The following is a 24,821-nucleotide window of genomic DNA, read 5'->3' on the forward strand; positions in this document are numbered from 1 at the left end:
GGATTATGGCTGCCTCTGCTGGATCTTGCAGGTTGTCAGGGAAGTGGGGGAAAGCTGGCAGTCACAGGCCTCACCCAGCTCCCAGGAAACCTGAAGGGCCAGTCTCACTCCCACGATGCCCCCTGCAGCATCCCTGAGTCTGTTTCCAGGTGAATGACGAATCGGGCTCGGAAACTTGCCGGAGGGTTTCCTTCTTTCAGCTTCAGCTTCTCCACTGGGGACGTTTTCCACTTCCACAGCTGGGTCTCTCATAGTATTTGGGGTGTCTCTGTGGTCCTGAGGAAAGAGTCTGTTTCCTTCAGAGGGTCTGTCAGTCATCTCAGTATTGCTGGTTTGTTCTTGGAGTCAATCTGGAGCAAAAATTCACAGTGGAAGCCTCCACATGCTGCTCTGACTGGAGCTGCCACCTACTCCTGCCTCTCGTCTGCCTTGATCCATAAGTAGATTCCTAATTATGGAATTTGTGATTATTTTAAGTTATTTAAGGCAATTGTGTTCAGATCTTATTTTGCCACTAAAACTGCCTTGGAAATACGTTCTCTACCACTCATGCTAACAGTGGTTATAGTGACACAATGGCATAACAGTTTCTCCAAAAATAATTCAGAATTATCAGACAGTTTTTATTTGTGTCATTCTTTGGTTTATTTGGACAGATTCCATTTTCCCGTGAATTACATTTGACCTTGTACAGAAATGTAACCAAATAATTGAAAAGTAATTTTCTATTCATTATACTAGTTATTTAATCTCTTAAATGATTATATAAAATAAATTTCTTCAGAGCATAAGAAATAGTGCATATAAAAATGCCTTTAAGAACTTGAAAAAAAAATGTTTGCAAGAGGAGTTTTGGTTGTCTGCTTTAGCTTGGTTTGTTTTTACTAAGCTCATTGGTAATTTCTGTCCAACACCCAGCATGACGGAGTCTAGTTGAGTTGGACAGGGTTTGTGTACTGAGTCTGAAGGTTAAAATCAAAAATACATGTTGAATTCCATCTCAGAGGAGGTTATATGTACCACAAAGTTGTATGTTTTTCATGGCGTATAATATGCTTGTCCCAAGTGTGGGTATTCTTTCTACCAAAAGCACTACATTAAAAAGGATCATTTCTATATCCCATGCCAAACATGCCTCCCTGTGAATTTTAGATGACTCATTTCCCACAAGGGAGGTGGCTATGGAGGCCAGCTTTGTTATTTTTAGTTTCATGGGATTTTCTTCCAGGAACTGGAATGTAAAGAGTATGGCCATGATGCGAACTTAAATGACGATAAGTCCCAGGCTTGCTTTGAGGAGTTACCACTGATATGCATATGCACACACCCACGTGCAACAAAAACTTCAGAGGCCGAATGACAGCACCAGCAGCTTTATGTATGACCCTGATTGGAGGCACTGCACAGGTGTGAGAACTGGGGATATTGTTTGGATGTTTTGTCTTTTCTGACTCTCATGATGACACGTGATTCACCCAGTGTTGGAGGTGGGGTCTAGCGGGAGGTGTTTGTGTTATGGGAGCAGATCTCTCATGAATGGCTTGATGCCCTCCCCAGGGAAATGAGTGATTTATTGCTCTATTAGTTTAGCTGGTTAAGAGTCTGGGACCTCCCTCTTCTCTTGCAATGTGAAACACCGGCTTCCCCTTTGCCTTCCACCACGAGTAAAAGCTCCCAGAGGTCTGACCACTAGTTGAGCAGGTGGTGGTGCCGTACTTGTATTGCCCGCAGAACTGTGAGCCAAAGAAACCTCTTTTCTGAATAAGTTACCCAGTCTCAGATATTCCTTTACAGCAATGCAAAATGGACTAACACAACTGGGAAGTCCCGTCCTTGGGAAGAGCTGTCCCTAATCTTTTTGACAACAGAGACTGGTTTCTGTCTTGGGCAGCTTTATCCCAAAACCAGTTGGGATGGTTTTTGGATGAAATTGTTCCACCTCAGATCATCAGGCAATAGTTAGATTCTCATAAGGAGTGCACAAGCTAGATCCCTCACATGTGCAGTTGACGACAGAGTTTACGCTCCTGTCAGAATCTAATGCTGGCTGATGTTACAGGAGGCAGGTCTCAGGTGGTAATGCTCACTTGCCTGCCACTGACCTCCTGCTGTACAGCCCAGTTCCTAGCAGGCCACAGACCAGTCTCAGTCCACAGCCTGGGGAGTTAGGAACCCCTGCTCAGGAAGGTAAGAGCCAAAGGCAATTGTAGTGCCAGCAAAGAATTCTACCGGGTGCATCAGGAGATGGCTTAACACCTTTGGAATCCAGGGTCCTCTGGTAGAAGGACATTCTACCGAACCCGCAGGCCAACGTTTCTGTGCATGTAAGGGGCTTATTTTAGGTAGCCCAGGGGTTGTGGTCCTCCACTTATGAACCCCAAATATGTCTGGGGTAACACATGGAAGGAGAGGGAAGATTGTTGGGCATGGAGAATTGCCTCTGAGATGCTACAGAAGAGGCAAGAGAGTCACCCCTGTGTAACATAAGAATTACGATAAAGAATTGAATTTTGATCTTTTTCATGGACCGGTAATCTACACGACACATACTAAGAATGTAAAATATTTGAGTAAATTAATTAGTAAATATTGTATTAACATGTAAGAGATGAGGAGACTACTAACATTAATGATAATTTTAGGCGTTAAAAAGCAAGTATGTACGTATTTTATTCTGAGGGTCTAAAAATACATTATGTCCAGCTAATAATGTAAAAAATTTTCCAATTCTACCTAATTTTGATGGAGGACAATAATGACTTTTTTTTTTCCCCAAAATTGAGGCATTAAATGTGTTCCAGGAATACGGACTTTGTCTTAATATTTTACCAATGAAATAATCGTTTGGGCTACCTAATGAAAGACTATGATGCCTTTTTTTTTTTTTTAGATGTTTACATAATAGAAGGGAATCTAGCTTTAAGACAGGTCAAAATTGTCCATGAATATTTTGTAAGACTCCTAGAATGAGTGGAAGATTTTAACCTGTAAGGTCCTTTTGTAATTCTAAAATTCTATGATATTGAAGTGGGATTTAAAAATTGAGTGAAAAGCTGTTCGTGTACAGGGAGAGTTCGATGCTCTCCAGAGGCATATCCAGGCACAGCGCATATGATTTGGGTGGATTAAAGTTCTGTTGAATCAACCTGAAGGAAGCAACACTAGTAAGGGTTGAAGTTTTCTCAAAAGAATTCAATCGATATTGATTTAGTTCAAGCACCGTAAAGTTTAAGTTCTAAAAACGGAGTCAATTTCTATTAATTTGATGTCATAACTTTTACTGAGCATTCTAAATTTTCTATCTTTTTAAAAGAAAACCTGGGCTCTTTCCATGTCAGAAAATAGTTTAAGCAAAAAGATTAAGCTCTGAGTGTTTATATGGAAACATTCATGCACTTGTTGTCTAGCCGGCACTCAGGAAATGTTAGCTGTATTGTACTGAGGCACAAACATGTATTTGACAAGAGTTTGCTTTCCTTCAATCACTGCAGGAGTATTTGTTTTGTTTATTTCTCTACCCTGGAAACCTGGTGCTTAACAAGTATTAAACGGAAAATCGGCAATTGTGCTGTGGTAAAATAATAATAATAGAGTAAAATGCTATTCTAATCATAGTCTACTTTCCCCACCAAATTTCCCATAATAATCATACATTTCAGTAATAGCTCACTTTACTTTAGCAAATATGTTCATATTCATGATGGCATCTGGTCGCACCTATATAGGTAGATAAGTATTCTCATTCTCATCTTATCAATGGCGGAAAAACAAAGGTTCAGGGAGATTAAATAATCCTATTAGAGACTAGGATACACATCCCTACTTCAAGATTCCCTGTTGAGGATATTTCTAATAAACATAAGGGTTTATGCCAGCTTCAGAGTACAGATCAAGAGAAGAGAAAGGCTGAACAATTTCTTCTCCATTTGATGACGTTTTGCTTGCTTTTGCTTTGACTTTGTGTCTTCTATAAACCTGCAGTGTAATCTCTTATTTCTTCAGTACCTACTTGCAATCATTGTTACATTTTTATGTTATTTGTGGATAAAAATGGTAAGAACTATTTCTTTCACTCCAGTAAGACTATCCAACTTTCTAAATGTAAGATTTTTCCAAAGACACTTGTTCATGATGGATCTAGGGCAGGGGGAGGAGAGTCAAGAAAGCGATTGTTCCTATAGTAGTAAAATGTTCCAACGAATGGAAACACATCGTTGTCTACATGGTTTTTGAAATTTCCTTTAAGAAGCTTGCTTCAGTGGTTAGCTGTGCAGTGAAAAATTCTTCCCCACGTATAAACAAATTTTCTCTGGGTCTGTGTGAAGCCTATTACATCACATATTTCTGGTCTGTATGGAAATGAAGGACATTTGCTTCTTTGCTTCTTGAGTAGTACTTAGAACATTAAAAAATTGCATTCTCCTCACTCGTCTTTCCTCCGACCTCTTCCGAAGAATTGCACTTAAACTTGCATATACTAGTAATTACCTAGGCCACTGAAATTAAAGACATTAGGAAGATTAACCTCTTCTCTTGCTTTTGTAGTAATTGTTTTAAGTACTTTGTTTTTTTTAGGAAGAATTTTTTTAGGTCTAAAATAGCAAGTATATGACCATTTATTAACCACTTATTCAACCAGGTGATTTGGAACAAAGAGAACAATGGACACCATTCTTCCTCCAGAATAGTTTATGATCTAATTTGGCAGGGCACAATAAACAAGTGTGGTACAGTGAGAGAGTCATTTCATGGTAACACATATTTGTGTGAGAACGTGGCAGGTCTGGGACTGTTTCTTGATCTTATCTAAGTGAGACCTCTCTCAATTCTGCAAGAATAGTATTGTTATCTAGGGAACACTGTAAGGAAAAGGTGTATCTAGGGAGGGATTTTAACGGAGGCATATGATTTAGAAATTAGAGGATTTTTCCATGAACATCAAAAGGTGTCACCAAAGGCAAAGATGTATGAATGAGCAAGCTGTATTCAGAGTATAGGGAAGTGGGCCACATAAGCTGGAGTCGAAGGTCCAATTTGAGAACAAGATGAACTCAGCTAGCTTATGTTAGATTATAGGGGGCCTTTGAGATTCCTTTGCCCCTGTGGTACTGTCCTATTGCTAAATGCACAATAATTTTCAGATTTTAATGTTCCCTGTAACTCACTTTTTTGTACCTTATTTTTCAGATATTTATCGATCAATAACATGTCTGAATTATGTGCCAAATCAGTGTTTGGTTTCTATCTTTTCTATAAAAAATGTGTTTTACCTTTGAAAACAAGTCTTTTTTGCTCTGCATTGATCCCTATTTTATTTATTTATTTATTTTATTGTACTTTAAGTTCTGGGATACACATGCAGATCTTGCAGGATTGTTGTAAAGGTGCACACGTGCCATGGTGGTTTGCTGCCCCATCCCCCCATCCCCCACATCAGGCATTTCTCCCAATGTTATGCCTACCCAGCCTCCCCACTCCCTGCTGTCCCTCCCCTAACTCTGCACCCCCCAACAGAACCCAGTGTGTGATGTTCCCCTCCTGTGCCCATGTGTGCTTATTGTTCATCACCCACCTGTGAGCGAGAACATGGGATGTTTGGTTTTCTGTTCTTGTGTCAGTTTGCTGAGAATGATGGTTTCCAGATTCATCCATGAACATATGTGTGCATGGGTATTTATAATAGAATGATTTATAATCCTTTGGGCATATACTCAATAATGGGATTGCTGGGTCAAAATGAATTTCGATTTCTAGATCCTTTAGGAATCGCCATACTGTTTTCCACAATGGTTGAACGAATTTACACTCCCACCAACAGTGTAAAAGTGTTCCTATTTCTCCACATCCTCTCCAGGATCTGTTGTCTCCAGATTTTTTAATGATCACCATTCTAACTGGCCTGAAATGGTATCTCAGTGTAGTTTTGATTTGCATTTCTCTAATGACCAGAGATGATGAGCATTTTTTCATGTATTTATTAGTCTCATCTATGTCTTCTTTTGAAAGATGTCTGTTTATATCCTTTGTCCACTTTTGAATAGGTTCGTTTTTTCTTGTAAACCTGTTTTAGTTCTTTGTAGATTCTGGATAGCAGTCCTTTGTCAGATGGGTAGGTTGCAAAATTCCTTTCCCATTCTGTTGGTTGCCAGTTCACCCTAGTAATTGTTTCTTTTGCTATGCAGAAACTCTTCAGTTTAATTAGATCCCATTTGTCCATTTTGGCTTTTGTTGCCAGTACTTCTGGTGTCTTATTCATGAAGTCCTTGCCTGTGCCTATGTCCTGAATGGCTTTGCTTAGGCTTTCTTCTAGGGTTTTTATGGTGTTAGGTCTTATGTTTAAATCTTTAATCTAACTGGAGTTAATTTTTGTATTAGGTGTAAGGAAGGGGTCCAGTTTCAGTTTTCTGCACATGGCTAGCCAGTTTTCCCAACACCATTCATTAAACATAGAATCCTTTCCCCATTGCTTGTTTTTGTCAAGTTTGTCAAAGATTAGATGGTTGTAGATGTGTGGCATTACTTCTGAAGTCTTGGTTCTGTTCCATTGCTCTATATCTCATTTTTGGTACCAGTACCATGCTGTTTTGATTACTGTAGCTTTGAGAATGGTTTGAAGTCAGGTAGCGTGATGCTTCCAGCTTTGTTTATTTTGCTTATGATTGTCGTTTTATGGGCTCATTTTTTTGGTTATATATGAAGTTTAAAGTGGTTTTTTTTTTTTTCTAGTTCTGTGAAGAAGGTCAGTGGTAGATTGATGGGGATAGCACTGAATCTATAAATTACTTTGGAAAGTAGGGCCATTTTAACCATACCGATTTTTCCTGACCATAAGCATGGAATGTTTTTCCATCTGTTTGTGTCCTCCCTTATTTCCTTGAGTAGTGGTTTGTAATCCTCCTTGAAGAGGTCCTTCACAGCCTTTGCTAGTTGTATTCCTAGGCATTTTATTTTCTTTGTGGCAATCGTAAATGGGAATTTACTCATTATTTGGCTCTCTGTCTTTTACTGGTGTATAGGAATGCTTGTGATTTTTGCACATCAATTTTGTATTGTGAGACTTTGCTGAAGTTGCTTAGCAGCTTAAGGAGATTTTGGGCCGAGACAATGGGATCTTCTAAATATACAATCATGTCATCTGCAAATAGAGACAATTTAACTTCTTTTTTTCCTAATCGAATACCCTTTATGTCGTTTTCTTGCCTGATTGCTCTAGCTAGAACTTCCAATACTATGTTGAATAGAAAGGGTGAGATAGAGCACCTTTGTCTAGTGCCAGTTTTCAAAGGGAATGCTTCCAGTTTTTGCTCATTAAGTTAGATGTTGGCTGTGGGTTTGTCATAAATAGCTTTTTTTAATTTTGAAATGTGTTCCATTGATACTAGTTTATTGAGAGATTTTTTTTTTTTTTTTTTTTTTTTTTTTTTTTTTTTTAGCATAAAGGGCTGTAGAAGTTTGTTGAAGGCCTTCTCTGCATCCTTTGAGATGATGTGTTTTTTTTTCTTTGTTTATGTGATGGATTACATTTATAGATTTACGTATGCTGAACCAGGCTTGCATCCCCACGGTGAAGCCTACTTGATTGTGATGGATAAGCTTCTTGATGTGCTGTTGGATTCAGTTTGCCAGTATTTTTTGAAGATTTTTACATCAATGTTCATCATGGATATTGGCCTGAATTTTTTTCTTTTAGTTGTATGTCTGCCAGGTTTTGTCTGAGGATGATGATGGTCTCGTAAAATATGTTAGGGAGTATTCCTTCTTTTTGTATTGTTTTGAAGCGTTTTAGAAGGAGTGATATGAACTCCTCTTTGTACATCTGGTAGAATTCTGCTGTAAATCCATCTGGGCCTGGACTTTCTTGGTTGGTAGGCTATTAATTACTGCCTCAACTTCAGTCCTTATTGTTGGTCTATTAAGGGATTAACTCCTTCTTGATTTAGTCTTGGGAGGGTGTAAGTGTCCAGGAGTTTATCCATTTCTTCCAGATTTACTGGTTTATATGCATAGAGTTGTTTGTAGTAATCTCTGATGGTAGTTTGTATTTCTTTGGAATTGGTGGTGATACCCTTTTTATCATTTTGTATTGCATCCATTTGAGTCTTCTCTCTTTTCTATGTCATTAGTATGGCTATCTTGTCTATTTTGTTGATCTTTTCAAAAAACCAGCTGCTTGATTTACCGATTTCTTGAAGAGTTTTTCTTTGTCTCTATCTCCACTTCTGCTCTCATCTTAGTTACTTCTTGTCTTCTGCTAGGTTTTGAATTTTTTTGATCTTGCTCCTCTAGCTCTTTCCATTTTGATGATAGGGTGACGATTTTAGATCTTTCCTCACTTCCAATGTGGGCATTTATTGCTATAATTTTTCTTGTAGTCACTGCTTTAAATGTGTCTCAGAAATTTTGGTATGTCGTGTCTTCGTTCTCATTGGTTTCGAAGAACATCTTTATTTCCGCCTTCATTTCATTGTTTATCCTGTTGCTGTTCTGGAGCAAATTGTGCCGGTTCCATGTACTTGTGTGGTTTTGAGTGACTTTCTTAATCCTGAGTTCTAATTTGATTTCACAGTGTTCTGAGAGATTGTTAGGATTTTCGTTCTTTTGCATTTGCTGAGGAGCAACTTACTTCCAATTATGTGGTCAGTTTTAGACTAGGTATCATGCAGTGCTGAGAGGAATATATATTCTGTGGATTTGGGGTGGAGATTTCTGTAGATGTCTGTTAGGTCCACTTGGTCCAGATCTGCGTTCAAGTCCCAGATATCCTTGTTGATTTTCTGTCTTGTTGATCTGTCAAATAGTGACAGTGGAATGTTAGTCTCCCACTATTAGTGTTTGAGAGTCTAAGTCTCTTTGTGGGTCGTTAAAAACACCGCATGTTCTCACGCATAGGCTGGTGTTGAACAGTGAGAACACATGGACACAGGGAGGGGAGCACTACGCACTGGGGTCTGTCGGGGAGAAACAGGGGAGGGACAGCAGGGGGTGGGTAGTTGGGGAGAGATAGCATGGGGAGAAATGCCAGATACAGGTGAAGGGGAGGAAGGCAGCAAATCACACTGCCATGTTGTACCTATGCAACAATCTTGCATGTTCTTCACATGTACCCCAAAACCTAAAATGCAATTTAAAAAAAGGGAGTATTCCTTTTGTATCTTCCCACCTCCCACCTCCCCACCCCCATCCCTCCCCCATTTCCCCCCAACGGACCCCAGTGTGTAGTGCTACCCTCCCTGTGTCCATGTGTTCTCATTGTTCATCACCCGCCTGTGAGTGAGAATATATGGTGTTTGATTTTCTGCTCTTGTATCAGTTTGCTGAGAATAATGGTTTCCTGGTTCATCCATGTCCCTACAAAGGACGTGAACTCATCGTTTTTGATGGCTGCGTAATATTCCATGGTGTATATGTACCACAGTTTCCCTATCCAGTCTAACATCATTGGGCATTTGGGTTGGTTCCAGGTCTTTGCTATTGTAAACAGTGCTGCAATGAACATTCGTGTGCACGTGTCCTTGTAGTAGAATGATTTATAATCCTTTGGATATATACCCAGTAATGGGATTGCTGGGTCAAATGGGATTTCTATTTTTAGGTCCTTGAGGAATCACCACACTGTCTTCCACAGTGGTTGAATTAATTTACATTCCCACCAACAGTGTAAAAGTGTTCCTATTTCTCCACATCCTCTCCAGCATCTGTTGTTTCCAGAATTTTTAATGATCGCCATTCTAACTGGTGTGAGATGGTATCTCAATGTGGTTTTGATTTGCATTTCTCTGATGACCAGTGATGATGAGCATTTTTTCTTATGTTTGTTGGCCTCCTGTATGTCTTCTTTTGTAAAGTATCTGTTCATATCCTTTGCCCATTTTTGAATGGGCTTGTTTGTTTTTTTCTTGTAGATCTGCTTTAGTTCTTTGTAAATTCTGGATATCAGCCCCTTGTCAGAGGGGTAGACTGCAAAAACTTTTTCCCATGCTGTTGGTTGCCGATTCACTCTACTGACTGTTTCTTCTGCCGTGCAGAAGCTGTGGAGTTTGATTAGGTCCCATTTGTCTATTTTGGCTTTTGTTGCCATTGCTTTTGGCGTTTTGGTCATGAAGTCCTTGCCTACACCTATGTCCTGAATGATTTTGCCTAGATATTCTTCTAGGGTTTTTATGGTGTTAGGTCTGATGTTTAAGTCTTTAATCCATCTGGAGTTAATTTTTGTGTAAGGTGTCAGGAAGGGGTCCTGTTTCTGCTTTCTGCACATGGCTAGCCAGTTTTCCCAACACCATTTATTAAACAGGGAGTCCTTTCCCCATTGCTTGTTTTTGTCAGGTTTGTCGAAGATCAGATGGTTGTGGGTATGTTGTATTTCCTCTGAGGCCTCTGTTCTGTTCCATTGGTCTATATCTCTGTTTTGGTACCAGTACCATGCTGTTTTGATTACTGTAACGTTGTAGTATAGTTTGAAGTCCGGTAGTGTGGTGCCTCCTGCTTTGTTCTTTTTTCTTAGAATTGACTTGGCTATGCGGGCTCTCTTTTGGTTCCATATGAAGTTTAAGGTGTTTTTTTCCAGTTCTGTGAAGAAGGTCATTGGTAGCTTGGTGGGAATAACGTTGAATCTGTAAATTACTTTGGGCAGTATGGCCATTTTCACGATGTTGATTCTTCCTAACCATGAACATGGAATGTTTCTCCATCTTCTTGTATCCTCTCTTATTTCGTTGAGCAATGGCTTGTAGTTCTCCTTGAAGAGGTCCTTTACGTTCCTCGTTAGTTGTATTCCTAGGTATTTTATTCTCTTTGTAGCAATTGTGAATGGCAGTTCGTTCTTGATTTGGCTCTCTTGAAGTCTGTTACTGGTGTATAGGAATGCTTGTGATTTTTGCACGTTGATTTTGTATCCTGAGACTTTGCTGAAGTTGTTTATCAGTTTCAGGAGATTTTGGGCTGAGATGATGGGGTCTTCCAGATATACAATCATGTCATCTGCAAATAGAGACAATTTGATTTCCTCCTTTCCAATTTGGATACCCTTTATTTCTTTTTCTTGCCTGATTGCTCTGGCTAGAACTTCCAGTACTATATTGAATAGGAGTGGTGAGAGAGGGCATCCTTGTCTAGTGCCAGATTTCAAAGGGAATGCTTCCAGTTTTTTCCCATTCAGTATGATACTGGCTGTTGGTTTGTCGTAAATAGCTTTTATTGTTTTGAGATACATTCTGTCAATACCTAGTTTATTGAGGGTTTTTAGCATAAAGGGTTGTTGAATTTTGTCAAAAGCCTTCTCTGCATCAATCGAGATAATCATGTGGTTTTTGTCTTTTGTTCTGTTTATGTGGTGAATTACGTTTATGGACTTGCGTATGTTGAACCAGCCTTGCATCCCCGGGATGAATCCTACTTGATCATGGTGGATGAGCTTTTTTGATATGCTGTTGCAATCGGTTTGCCAGTATTTTATTGAAGATTTTTGCATCTATGTTCATCATGGATATTGGCCTGAAATTTTCTTTTCTCGTTGAGTCTCTGCCGGGTTTTGGTGTCTCGTAAAATGATTTGGGAAGGATTCCCTCTTTTTGGATTGTCTGGAATAGTTTCAGAAGGAATGGTATCAGCTCCTCTTTGTATGTCTGGTAGAATTCAGCTGTGAACCTATCTGGACCTGGGCTTTTTTTGGGTGGTAGTCTCTTTATTGCTGCCTCAACTTCAGACCATGTTATTGGTCTATTCAGGGTTTTGACTTCTTCCAGGTTTAGGCTTGGGAGGATGCAGGTGGCTGAATGATCACAGGCCCATTGCCCATTCCCCTGAGGCTTCTGGCCCAGTTTGTCCTTATTCTCCCCTGCTTTGTTTCTCACCTGTTCTAGCGCTGACTTGTCCTTTACAGGTTCTTCTCTTTTCCAAAACCTGCTGACTTTCTTCCATCTGTTCCCTCAGTTCTCAGCTTCCCAGGTGTGAACTCAGCTCAGGCTCTGAAGGAGAAACACAGGGGCCAGAGTCGGGAGTCAGACCCAGAGAGGTCAGAGGCTGGTTAGAGGTCCAGGCAGTGTTAAAGACCATCTCAGTCCCTCAAGGTCTCAGAGAAAACAAAGCAGGAAGGGACCTCAGAGAGGTACAATTAGCACCTACTTTACTGATGAGAAAACTCATGTCCAGAAAGACTAAGACTCTCCCAGGTTCCCTCATCACCCAGTGGCAGCAGATATACCACGAAAGCCTTGGCCTCACCCTCCCTGTGCAAAGCAGGTAACTCATCCTCCAGAAACTCGCTGCTGCCTTTCAGAAAACTTTAGATCAAATACAGCAATTTCACCTTGCAAACAGAGTAAAAGGGTCTTTCCTTGGACAATTCTTTATCATGGTTCTATAGGCCTATTACTTACTCCCAGTCCATTGTCATTCACTGGCTAGCAGTTTGGGGCAGGGAGCATGTGAGGATTAAACAGTGGTTAACACAACCCTGCTTTCCCAGTCTGGGCGTTCAGCTACTTCATGCTTCCTCAGGGAGTTTCCTCTGCTGTAACTGCTGGAGAGTCCAGGCCCTCATGTGGGTCATTTCTCCATGAAGATCCCTGTTATATTCTTCCTCTCCTGGAGATAGAGAGGGCAGAGAATGGCTCTGGGTCTCCATAGTCTTAGGTTTTCTCCTGAGCTAGCCAGATCAGCTGAAAGCAATCATGACTGAGAGAGGTTAGGACAGTGAAGACGATCTCAGAGGAGCACGGGCTCACAAGGACAGCCCCTCGTGGAGACAGTCAGGACTGTGACACGGGCACTATCTGACCAATTCTGCTGGGGGCGATGGACCAAGGATTAAGCAGAGGATGCTGCCATGAGGAGAAAGGGGAAGAACCAAAGGAGTAGGGGGAAATAAGATAGACAATAATGGTTTCAAGAAATGCAGAGCAAAGATCCCAGAAGCAAAGTCCCACAGGATGGAGGGTCAGTCTCAGGCTGTGGATCCTACTTAAGTACCTCCTGCTGGATTTTGCCCAGCTCCATTTCCAAACTATTTTGGATTGGTGACTTTTTTCTCCCTTCCATGTTCCTTCTTTTTGAACTAGAATCACTGTAATTGTTATTCTGTGCCTGTCCCGCCATTCCACATTAGGAGCAGATAAGCAGTTTGTTCAGTTTCACAGGTCGTCAGAGGTAAGGCAATTATGTCAATAATCTGTACTTAATGGACACCCTCAGAAGCCTCATTGACACCTGGTGTGGATGTTTTAGATAAGATTTTAAACTTTGGATCTGATGTGGCCTATGTGACATTTTTCATGTTGAACTAATGCTTTAATGACATGAAATTTGGAAACTTTAGAGGAGAGGATGAATGTATTTTGCAGATGGGGGAATGTGAGTGTCCAACTGCGGTAGATGGAATTTCTGAAATGGTCCCCAAACATGCCATACCCTTGTCTCTGAAGCCTGTTAAGGTGATGAGACACCACTCCTGTGATTATGTTTTTATGTGACAGTTACATGACCTGAAGATGATGAGGTTACCTGCATGAAGTGGATTGAATCACATCACTCCATACATGACAGAGCTTTCTGTGGCTGGTTGGAGAAGATGAAGTCAGAGAAGGAAGGAGCTTGAGAAGGACTCCATGAGTTGTGATTGGTTGAAAGATAGAAAAGACAGGTAAAGTGGAAAGCAGGTGGCATCTGAAGTCAGAGTATCTCCTGGCTGACAGCCAGCACAGAAAAAGGGCCCTCAGTCCCCCACAAACAAGAATAGAAACATTTTCCAATATCTGCAGTGAACTTGGAATAAAAGCTTGAGCTCTAGAGAAAAAGCATAGCTAGCCCATTTCTGGATTTTAGCCTCACATGACCCTGATCAGAAAACCCAGGAAGGAAGGAAAAGAAGGAAAGAAGGGAGGGATAGGGGAACAGATAAACTTACATGAAGATGAGGAGATCCAAGGAAACTTACACCACCGATATGTTCAATTAACAGGAACACGCTAACTAGTTATTAGAGAGACACACTACTATAAATCCATATACTGTTTCCATGGCAGACAATCATTCTTGCTTCTCTGAAACACTTTCTGTCTCCGCCTTGCTGTTGTTAGAGACACTGAGTCTTCCCTTTGGACAAGTTCTGGCACCCACAGGAATGAGATGAGACAGTGAACCCCAGAATACCAGGCCACAATGTTCCCTGCTGCTCCTTGTCCACTCCAGAAGCTGCCCAGCTGCAGGGGAATGTGAGCCTCAGCTCCTGGGTCTGACATCATCCCTTTGCCTTTCTCACTGGGCTTCTCTCCTTGCACTGGCTCCCACTCCCCCAGGAACTGGCAGGTGACCACGTGAAAAGAAGACAAACAGGCCACGCCCCTTTCTTTCTCCTCTCAATGCCTGCAGTGGTGGGTTCCATGGGGTAGTGATCTGACATTTACTCATTATGGTGCCCCTAGCCCAGAGCAGGGCCTGGCACCTAATAGCCACCATGTGAATGCTCCGTGAAGGAAGGTGACCACCACAAGGTCATGAGGAACCAAGAATTCTACTGTGGCCCATCAATTTTAAGTCCTACACAATTCTAGAATGGGAAATGTGAAAGGCCTTCAAAAGTGGCCACTCTCTGAAACCATTATACTGGCAGCTGAGCCATGTTTCCCCATCCTGGAAACATCTAGAGGGCACCGCCTAAATCCAGACACATCTCCCCACACAGGACAGTTCAGGAGCCTTAGCCTGGGAAATGTGGTGGACAGCGAGGGGGGAATCATGAAAGCTGAAGAGGTAAAAGCAGGTGAAAGGGAACAGCAAGGTGGAAACAGAGAGAGAGATGGGGATGGAGACTGGGGGATGAGAGGGGAAGAGAGAGGAGAGGGACGCAGATCCAGCCACTGAGGAAAAGGCCTGAAGAGAACACTGTCCTCTCCTGAAGTCAAATAACTTCCACCTGACCACGCACTGCAGCTCGTGGGTGGCACATGCGGGTCATGCTGCAATGTTTAGGGCCTATGGAATCTTCCCTTCTCATCTGAATCGTAATGGAGAGAGGACTCTCTGACCCCATCCAGCTGGCAGTGCCTCGTGATTTTTACCTGTTAGATCTGGCAGCTCTTCATGTCAGCCCACACTGCATGAGGCTGCTCTTGGTGAACCGAATGGGGAAGATTCTACATCAGTGCCTCGGAGAGTCCACTGGAAGCCCTGGACAGCAGGAGTCAGTGGTGCCCCAGCATGGAGGCCGAGAGCACACAGCACTGAAGCTCCAGACACCCTCAGGAGGACAGTAAAGGACAATGTGCTGGTGAGAGCCTGGGTCAGCAGGAACCTCCGCCTGGGTCTGAATATGATTGGCCTTCATACGAGCTATGACATAAAAGAGAGAAAGCAAGGTTAACATTAAGATTTGGGGCTTGGGGAACTTGAAGGATGGAACTGCCATTTGTTGAGACTGGGAAGACTGAGAAAGGAGCACATTGAAAGGCGGTGAGGAACTAGAATTGGCTGGGTTTCTGTCATATGCAATCAACAGTCCTGACCAGCCTGGGCAACATAGTAAGACCCTGTCTCTGAAAATAAAAAGTTAGCCAAGCATGGTGGTGCACACGTGCAATCTCAGCTACTCGGGAGGCTGAAGCAGGGAGATTCCTGAGTAGCCAGAGAAGTTTTCACAAAATAAGTAATATTTGGGGCAGATCTTAGTCAACAGGAATTCCATTCTTTCTGTTAGGAAATTAAGAGAGTGTGGGTGTGGTTAGTTAATGATGATTGAACTATCTTTGGAATCTCATCCACTGGTCTATCTGGTCTATTTATATATGTATATTCTATCTGCAGTCTCACTGAGCTTTGCTAATTTATGTTGCAGTAACAAAAGCCCCAAAATCTTAGCAGCTACACATACAAAGGTCTATTTTCATTGACATTTCCTTTCATGGCAGGTTAACTGTGACTCTATTCTATACAAGCTATTTTATTTGTTAGACAGTGAAAGCTGTGATACTTAGAGAATTGTTGAATGTGGTTCATTCATTCATTTAACAACTATTTATTGAATATCTGTTTCATACCAGGCAAGGTCAGGCACTGAGAATACAGTAGTAAATAAGAAACAAGATCTCTAATTTCCACAAGGTTATTTTGAAAATGAGATTAAACACAAAATAATCATAACAATATTACATTCATAAATAATAAATATTTTAAATTAGAAAAATATAAAATTATTAAAACTAAAATGGCCAGGAGTGATGGCTCACACCTGTAATACCAACACTTTGGGATGCCAAGGTGGGAGGATCATTTGAGCCCAGGAGTTTGAAAACAGTCTGGGCACCATAGGAAGACCCTGTATACAAAAAATAAAAACTGAGCCTGGCATGGTGGTGCATGCCTGCAGCTACTAAGAAGGCTGAGGTAGGAGGACTGCTAGAGCCTGAGAGGTCAAAACGGCAATGAGCCATGATCATACCACTGCACCACTGCACTCCAGCATGGGCGACAGAGCGAAACCTTGTCTCAAGAAAGCAAAGAGAAGAAGATATGTTCAAACTATATGCAGGAGAAAAAAGAAGGAAGAAAGAAGAAAAGAAGAAGAAGAAGAAGAAGAAGAAGAAGAAGAAGAAGAAGAAGAAGAGGAGGAAGAAGGAAGAAGGAAGAAGGAAGAAGGAAGAAGGAAGAAAAGAAGAAGAAGAAGAAGAAGAAGAAAGAAGAAGGAGGAGAAGGAGGAGAAGAAGAAAAGAAGAAGAAAAGAAGACGACGACGACGAAGAAGAAGAAGAAGAGGAGGAAGAAAGAGGGGAGAAAGAAGAAGAAGAAGAAGAAAAAGAAACAATTTCATTGATGTAGTCCTGAAACTATTATGTAGAATACTATTGTCTACATTACATCACGTCAGTCCTTTAATGGCTTAACAATTAGATATGATCCATAAAATTTTCCTAGTAATTAGGTATACTTAAGAACAATTAAGTATAGAGTTACTGCCTTGACAGGAAGATGGTAAAATTTTTTTAAAGACAAATAAATAAATAAAATAATAAAACCTGTAGCTCTGGGAGTCTCAAATAACATCTAATTGAAGTCAGTGAATATCTAGCAATCATTCTGAACACATAATTCTCTTAATACATGTTGCCTAAACTCCCAACAGATCTGACTTACCAACACCTGTATGTAGCCAAAAATTGACAATCATTTATAAATTATCACCTATGACTCCATCTTCTCTACCCACTTAAAAACATTTTACATCTTTATTTATGATTTTTTGTACAGATGGGATCTCACTATGTTGCTCAGGTTGGTCCAGAAACAGACCCACACTGATTTCATAAATCAGATGATCATACAGCCATCTGATTTATGAAAAAAAGTGCCACACAGTCCAGAAGGACAAGGATGTCCCGGTCAATATATGGTGCTACATTAAACAGTCACATCCATGTATTTTTAGTAGAGATGGCTATTTTTTAGTAGAGTAAAAAGTGAATCATGGCTGGGTGGGGTGGCTCACACCTGTAATCCCAGCACTGTGGGAGGCTGAAGTGGGCAGACTACTTGAGCCCAAGAGTTTGAGACTAACCTGGGAAAATGTTGAATGCCCATCTCTACAAAAAAAAAAAAAATTAGCCAGGCATGGTAGCACATGCCTGTGGTCTCAGGTACTCAAGAGGCTAAGGTGGGAGGATCGCTTGATCCAGGAGGTGAAAGTTGCAGTGAGCTGAGATTATGCCTCCACACTCTAGCCTGGGAAATAGAGTGAAAGTCTGTCTGGAAAAAAAAAAAAAAAAAAAAAAAAGCATAAACTAAAATAAAATTGCTATGAGGTTAACACAGAAAAAAATGTGTTCATATTCTTAGGTTAGGCATTGATTAACAGGACACAAAAAGCAGTCACCATAAAGGAAAAGATTGATCAAGTATAATTTCATTAAAATTAAGAAACTCAGGCTGGGTACACTGGCTCATGCCTGTAATCCCTACACTTTGGGAGGCCAAGGCAGGTGTATCACTTGATCCCAGGAATTCCAGACCAGCCTATGTAACATGTTAAAACCCCATCTCTACTAAAAATACAAAAAGAGCTGAGCATAATGGTGCTCCCCTGCAGATCCCAGCTACTTGGGGGCTCAGGCAGGAGGATCACCAGAGCCTTGGGAGGTCGAGATTGCAATGAGCTGTAATTGTGCCATTGCACTCCAGCCTAGACAACAGAGTGAGATCCTGTCTAAAAAAGAAAAAAAAAAAAATAGAGAATCTCCATTCATTTAAAAACACCATTAAAAGAGTGAAAAGGCAAGCTACAGTTTGAAAAAAGAGAAATGCAATACGTATATATCCTAGACAGGACACATAACCAGAATAAAGTGTTACAAATCAACAGAAAAACAAGCATATCCTGAAAACAGGATACAGAGATTTAACAGGCACTTCACAAAAGAGGACGTATAAATGGCAGTAAAAAATACTCAACCTCAATACCAGGAAAAGGCAAAATGAAACCACACTGATACATTACTGCACCTCTACTCCAATGGCAAAATAACTTTGAACTGACAAGCATCAGCAAGGATGTGGGATAAGCAGAATATTCCCTGATAAGTTTTACAACCACTTTGGGAAAATGTTCAACAATATCTGATACCTCTAAAACCAACAATGTGACTCTTACATATATACCCCAATCTAGCAATGTTCTATTTCTTCATCTGTGGTGAATTTTACTTAGTATAAATTTATTACCTGTACTTTTTTTTTTTTTTTAGGTTCTCCCTGTGCCATCCAGGCCTGAGTGCACTGGCAAGATCACTGCTCACTGTAATCTCAGCCTCCCAGGCTCTGATAGATCCTCCCATCTCAGCCTCCCAGGTAGCTAGGGACACACCACCACAGACAGCTAATTTTTGTATTTTCAGTAGAGATGGGGTTTTGCCATGTTGCCCAGGCTGGTCTGGAACTCCTGGGCTCCAGTGGTCTGCCCACCTTGGCCTTCCAAAGCGCTGGGATTACACGTGTGATCCACTGCCCCCCGACCACCGGCACATTTCAAATTGTCAACTTCTTCCGCAGACTTCTGTAACTTTTCAAAGACTTCTTTGACACAAAGTTCTCAGAAATCTTAAAGCTAGCATTTTAGAATAGAAAACCGAGCTGCTGGTTCACAGGTGAAATGTTACCAATAAAATTTAACAACAAAAGAAAGCTACTAACGCGTATCAGCTCAGAACAAAGCTTTGAAACGACCAGCAGATCACTTTAACGTCCTCGAGCACTGGGAGTCATTCCTTCGGGTGAACAACACTGTACCCCAAAGAAATGACAGCACTTCAAGAAAAGACTTCCTGTGGAAAGCAGCTTTTCCAGCAAAAAAAAAAAAAAAAAAAAGGAAAGCGAGGACACCACTCCAAAAGTCTTGCTGCGCTTCGGTGAAAGGACGCCCGGTGAGATCATCTGAGAAGCCCCAAAGACCCGCTCCCGCCAGCGGGATTCTTCCCGGCGCCCCGAGAGGAGGGCTGCGGCGGCCGCGGGGAGAGGAACCCGGCGCAGGGACTCCAGCCCGGCGGCCGCCCCGGCCGGCTCGCCCAGCAAACGCTGCGGAGGCCCCTGCGCGCGTCAACCCAGCTGCGCGCCGGGGTCCCGAACTCCCCGCCCGCGGCCTGGCGCGGCGCCCTCACCTCACAAACGCTGGTGGACTTCCCGGCAAACCTTCACTTCCCACAGGCATGGCGGCCGCCACGCCCCGCGCCTCCGCCCTCCGCAGCCCGCCCGCCTGTCCTGCGTTTCCAGAAGCGCCGCACTCACTGAGCGGCTCCCAGCGGCGGCGCCACCCTCCCCTCCCCTCCCCTCCCCAGCCCTCCCCTCCCCTCCCCAGCCCTCCCCTCCCCGCCCCAGCCCTCCCGAGCCCTCCCCTCCCCTGCCCTGCCCTTCCCCTCCCCAGCCCCCACCCCGTCCCTCCCCACCTCCGCCCCGCCCTTCCCCTCCCCTCCCCTCCGCCACCACCGCTGTCTCAGCCACCGCCCACCGCCCCCCTGCGGCCGCTTGGTCCTCCGCCCCGGCCCCGCCTCCGAGAGCCCCAGGCGCAGGCGCAGCGGGGCCTTAAAGGGGCCGCCACCTCCACCGCACAGCCGGGTTAGGGCAGAGTGGGCAGCAGCTGGAGCCGAGTCCCAGGAACAGCTGCGCTCCCAGAACGGGAGAGATCCACTCGAAGGTTTTGGGTTCCAACAGAGCAGAAGATGAAGAACAGAGGAATTAAAAGTGAGAATCCCTCCTCAGAGGGTGCCTGGGCCGTGTTCCTTGGCAGTTCGGGGGTATTTGCAGTATTGATCTGAAATGCTGCAGCTCCACGGGACGGGACGTGCTTTCGGATGCGGTCCTTGTCTTCTGCATTAGACGCGCCCTCGGGGGCAGCCTCGGTTTCCGGTCCCCGTCCATTGGCCACCTGCCCTGTCATTGCTTTGAGGGAAGAGAAAACAATTTTCAACATTGAAACTTGCCAGGGTGTCTAAGAACCTGTCTGTAGATGAGCTGCCTAAAGATCACCGGGGAAGACTTTTTTCATGCAGATTTTCTGTTCCAAGAATTTATAATTCTCTAAATCTACGTTAAGGCCCGGAAAGAATCAAGAAAGCCTAAGGAATCTGCACATATTAAGAGTTTTTCCAAGTTTCCCAGAGAGAAGGAGCGGGCGCGTGGGGAGCAGAGGCCGTGACAGGCAGCGGAGGCACCAGGAGCCGCCGAGTGACCTCGCCGCCCCTCCGGTCCCCTCCCCACCCACAGGCCCATGACCCGCGCCTGTGGCCTCTGCGCACCCAGACTCCGTGCATCCAGACTCCAGCTCCCCAGACTCCGTGCCCTGCAGCACCCACCAGTTCTCCTCCGTGGCAGCCTCACCGAGTGGCACCTCCTGCCCACTGCCCTGGCCACAGCCCCTGCGCCCACGGCAGCAACCCAGGTGACCATGATAGTGGTGGAGGACGCTGGTGAGTGGAAGAGAGGGCAGCCCGGCCACCGGGCCTACTTTCTTGCCTTGCTGATTGTCTATTTTTATAAGATTGTCTACTTTTCTAAGAACTTTGTAAACAAAGAAACTTTTTAAAAAGGATGACTCTAATTTATATTTAATCTAAAGAAGAGGGACGTCAGGCAACTTGGGGGTTTGGGTTTTGGCTTCGTTTCTAAGTCTTCTCTTCGTTGACTTTGGGGCTCAGGTGCCCCAGATGCTTCGGGCTCCCGAGGACCTTCTGGGCCCTCACATTCATGAGGCAGCCACCTGGCGAGTCTGACAGGGCTGTCAGCGAGGCGCTGCTCCCACCTTTCTCCACGTTGGCGTCTGGCCGGGCGGGAAGGGAGAGGACACTGTGTTAAGCAGGTGCTCCAAATAACCCGATTAGCCGCTGGCAGGAGGAGCTCTCCCACATGAAGGACTTCCCCCAATGCTTCCTGGCCACGCCAGGACCTAGTGGTGGCGACCGTGGCCACAGACCTGCCGGAGCCACTGCAGCTTGTGGCGGTAGCAACCTGGCCCCCCTGCCCCGGAGAGAGACCGAGGAGCTCGGCGGCCTCCTGGACCTGGGCCTTGTCCTCTCCGATCCGCTGTCCATCAGCAGTCGGTGCCCCCCTGCCCCGGAGAGAGACCGAGGAGCTCGGCGGCCTCCTGGACCTGGGCCTTGTCCTCTCCAATTCGCTGTCCATCAGCAGTCGGTGGCCGCCACTGTGCCCTTGTCCGCGTCCGCGTCTTCCTCGTCGTTCCCGTCGAGCAGCGGCCCTGCCAGCGCACCCTCCACCTGCAGCTTCAGCTGTCCGATGCCGGCGGGGCGACCCAGGCGTGGGGACCCCACGGGCGGAGGCCTCCTCTGTGGCAGAAAGTCCGCTCCCCCTCCGACGGCTTCCTTCAACCTGGAGGACATCCACAACATGAGCCCCTCTGGCGGCTCTGCGGCGGACCTGCTGCAGCCGCAGTTGGAGCCGGGGTCCACTCCACCGCTGCAGCTGCAGCTGCCAGCTGTTGGGGTGACTGGCAAGTTCGTGCTAAAGGCGTCACTGAGCGCCCCCGGGCAGCGAGTACACAGCCAGTTGTCATCAGCGGCAGCGAAGACGGCCCTGACGGCAGCCACCTGGTGGTGGTGGTGGCGGCCCCCACAACGGCGGCCCACAGCGCCTGTACCCCCAGATCAAGCAGGAGGAGCCTCCTCGTGCACCCACTCAGACGCTGGACCCCTCCCAGCCATGGCCACGGCGGGCTGCACACGACGTCCCCCTGGGGCGGCAGCCCCCGACCCCTGGGACCTGAGGAACTGCTGAGCAGCAGGGACTGTCACCCTGCCCTGCCACTTCCCCGGCTTCCATCCCCACCCGGGGCCCGATTACCCATCCTTCCTGCCTGACCAGACTCAGCCGCAAGTCCGCCGCTCCATGACCAAGAGCTCAAGCCGCCGGGTTCCTGCCTGCCGAGGAGCCCAGGCCAAACAGGGGAAGACGATCGTGTCCCAGAAAAGCACGGCCACCCACACAAAGAGTTCCCATCCCAAGGCACACCTGCGAACCCACACAGCTGAGAAACCTTACCACGGTGACTGCCAGGGCTGTGGATGGAAATTCGTCTGCTCAGATGAACTGACCAGGCACTACGGTAAACACACTGGGCAACGCCCGTTCCGGTGCCAGAAACGCCACCGAGCATTTTCCAGGTCAGACCACCTCGCCTTGCACATGATGAGGCATTTTAAATCCCAGACAGTGGATATGACCCACACTGCCAAGGGAGAATTCAGGTTTTTGTTTGTTTCTTTACCTTTTCACCTGGTCTTCCCGATGAGGGGCGGAGCCCAGCCAGAAAGCACTACATTCACGGTGAGGTTCCCAGCTGAGTCAACTTGTGAGTGGATAATCAGGAAAAACGAGGAATCCAAAAGACAAAAATCAAAGAATCGATGGCGTCTGTGACTGGATCTTCTATCATTCCAATTCTAAATCCAACTTGAATATTCCTGGACTTACAAAATGCAAGGGGGTGATTACCCCCTTTCTCTAAGCAAAGTGTAAAAAGGAATCAAGCCCCTTCTTCCGGGCCAAGAGAATTTTGAGCGTTAGCTGTCTCTTGGTCACTGGCAACAAAGAACTCCTGATTCTATCTCAGAGTGTGGCACTTTTCTTACAACTCGCTTGATTACAACATTAGCAGTGTGAAAACAGACTAACGCCTGCACACATAGGTCTAAGTTAAATGAAAATTGACGGAAGAAGCAATGTCCCGTGAACAGTAAGCATAAGGGGGTTGAAAGCATTATATTGCTACCGGTTATATTACTACCAGTAAAGAAGAGATTTTCAAATGAAATGTATTACCAGAGATTAAAAAAAGAGAGAGAGAGACATTTCACAATAACGAAAGCATCAATCCAACAAAAAGACATGCAATCAGAAATTCGCCCAATAGCTTAACTTCAGAGTTCACAAAAAAATGGATAAAATTACAGAGAGAAATGGAGAATTCTATGAGCATGATTAGATATGTTAAAACTTTAGCAATAAATTTAAAAACTATAGAAAATTCCAACAAAGAACTAGAAAAACAAAAGCATTAACCACACAGACTTTATGTATATAAATACATATGAACATCAGTGAAAAAATATATATTGTCTCAAGTGTGAATTATACATTTACCAAGAGAAACTATATCTCAGGCCATCAAACAATACATTTGAAAATATCGAAATCATACAAGACGTATTTTCAGACCATATGAAAACGCATTAGAACTTGGTAGCAATGAGGTGATCCTGTGGACTGAATGTTTTGGTCCTTCCCTAAGTTCATATATTGAAACCTAATCCCTAATGTGATGGTGTTTGGAGGTGGAGCCTTTAAGAGGTGATTAAGTCATGAGGGCAGATCCCTTATTAATTAGGTTACTGTTCTTATAAAAGGGACTTCATTCAGGTCCTTTGCCCCTTCCACCATGTAAGAACACTGAGAAAAGACACCATTTGTGAATCTGGAAACACCTGAATCACACACTCATTCTGCTATTGTCTTGACCTTGGACTTCCCAGGCTCTGGAATTGTGAGAAATAGATTTCTTTTGTTTATAATCCACACAGACTATAGTATTCTGTTACAACAGCCAAAATGGACTAAGATACATGATTGTAAAAATACCAAGTATTTAGAAATTAAACATCAAAGCTCTAAATGACAATTTTGTCAAAGTAGAAATCACAAGAGAAATTAGGAAGTCCTCTAAACTGAAGGATATTAAAGTAAAATAAATCAGAATCTATGGTGTGCAGCTGAAATAATAGAGAAAAAATGACATTTTTAAGTACCTCTATTAGAAAAGAAGAAGATGTCAAATTAGTAACTTACCTTCTGCCATAAGAAATGAAAAGGAACATGCAGAGGAAGGAAATGATAATGAAACTGAAGTCAATTACTTAGAAAGATAAATAAAATTAACAAATCCTAAACTTGCTTGTACGGAAAAATAATCAGTAAATTTTATAAAACCCTAACTAGATTGATCAAGACAAAAAGATACAAATTAACAATAACAGGAATAAAAGAACATCAGACCACTGTGACCTTCAGGTCAAGAAAAGGAATATTAATAATTTTATGCCAATAAGCTTGACATCCAAATGAACAATTTCCTTGAGAGAGAAAATTCATGAAAACTGATCTAAGAAGAAATAGAAAATGTGACCAGCCATATATAAATTGTAGAAATTGAATTTGTAATTGAAATCCTTCCCATAGAGAATACAGAAGGTCCAGAAGGCTTTGCTGATGAATTATATGAAACACACAGTTGAAAATAGCATCAATTTTACACACACCTTTTTAGAAATTAAAGGAGGCAAC

At 43.6% G+C, this 24,821-nt stretch overlaps 1 long non-coding RNA gene and 1 pseudogene across 3 annotated transcripts; one reads left to right on the top strand and one right to left on the bottom strand.

Annotated features, from left to right (window-relative positions):
* Positions 1 to 5,524: 5,524 nt before the first annotated feature.
* LOC141581983 (uncharacterized) lies at positions 5,525 to 19,786 on the bottom strand. Of its 3 annotated transcripts, none has more exons than XR_012514817.1 (4): positions 19,634 to 19,786; positions 15,054 to 15,324; positions 11,850 to 11,963; positions 5,525 to 8,787 (listed from the first exon to the last, which is right to left on the bottom strand). It is a non-coding gene; the product is annotated as an uncharacterized LOC141581983 (long non-coding RNA). The 3 variants fall into 3 exon arrangements; XR_012514816.1 differs by lacking the exon at positions 5,525 to 8,787 and adding an exon at positions 19,170 to 19,259 and having other exon boundaries at positions 11,268 to 11,963; XR_012514815.1 differs by lacking the exon at positions 5,525 to 8,787 and having other exon boundaries at positions 11,271 to 11,963.
* Positions 19,787 to 21,101: 1,315 nt separating this feature from the next.
* LOC141582047 (Krueppel-like factor 4) lies at positions 21,102 to 23,097 on the top strand (annotated as a pseudogene).
* The last annotated feature ends 1,724 nt before the right edge of the window (positions 23,098 to 24,821 follow it).

The sequence above is a fragment of the Saimiri boliviensis genome, chromosome 18 (genome assembly GCF_048565385.1).
Source record: "Saimiri boliviensis isolate mSaiBol1 chromosome 18, mSaiBol1.pri, whole genome shotgun sequence".
NCBI classification, from domain to species: Eukaryota; Metazoa; Chordata; class Mammalia; order Primates; family Cebidae; genus Saimiri; species Saimiri boliviensis.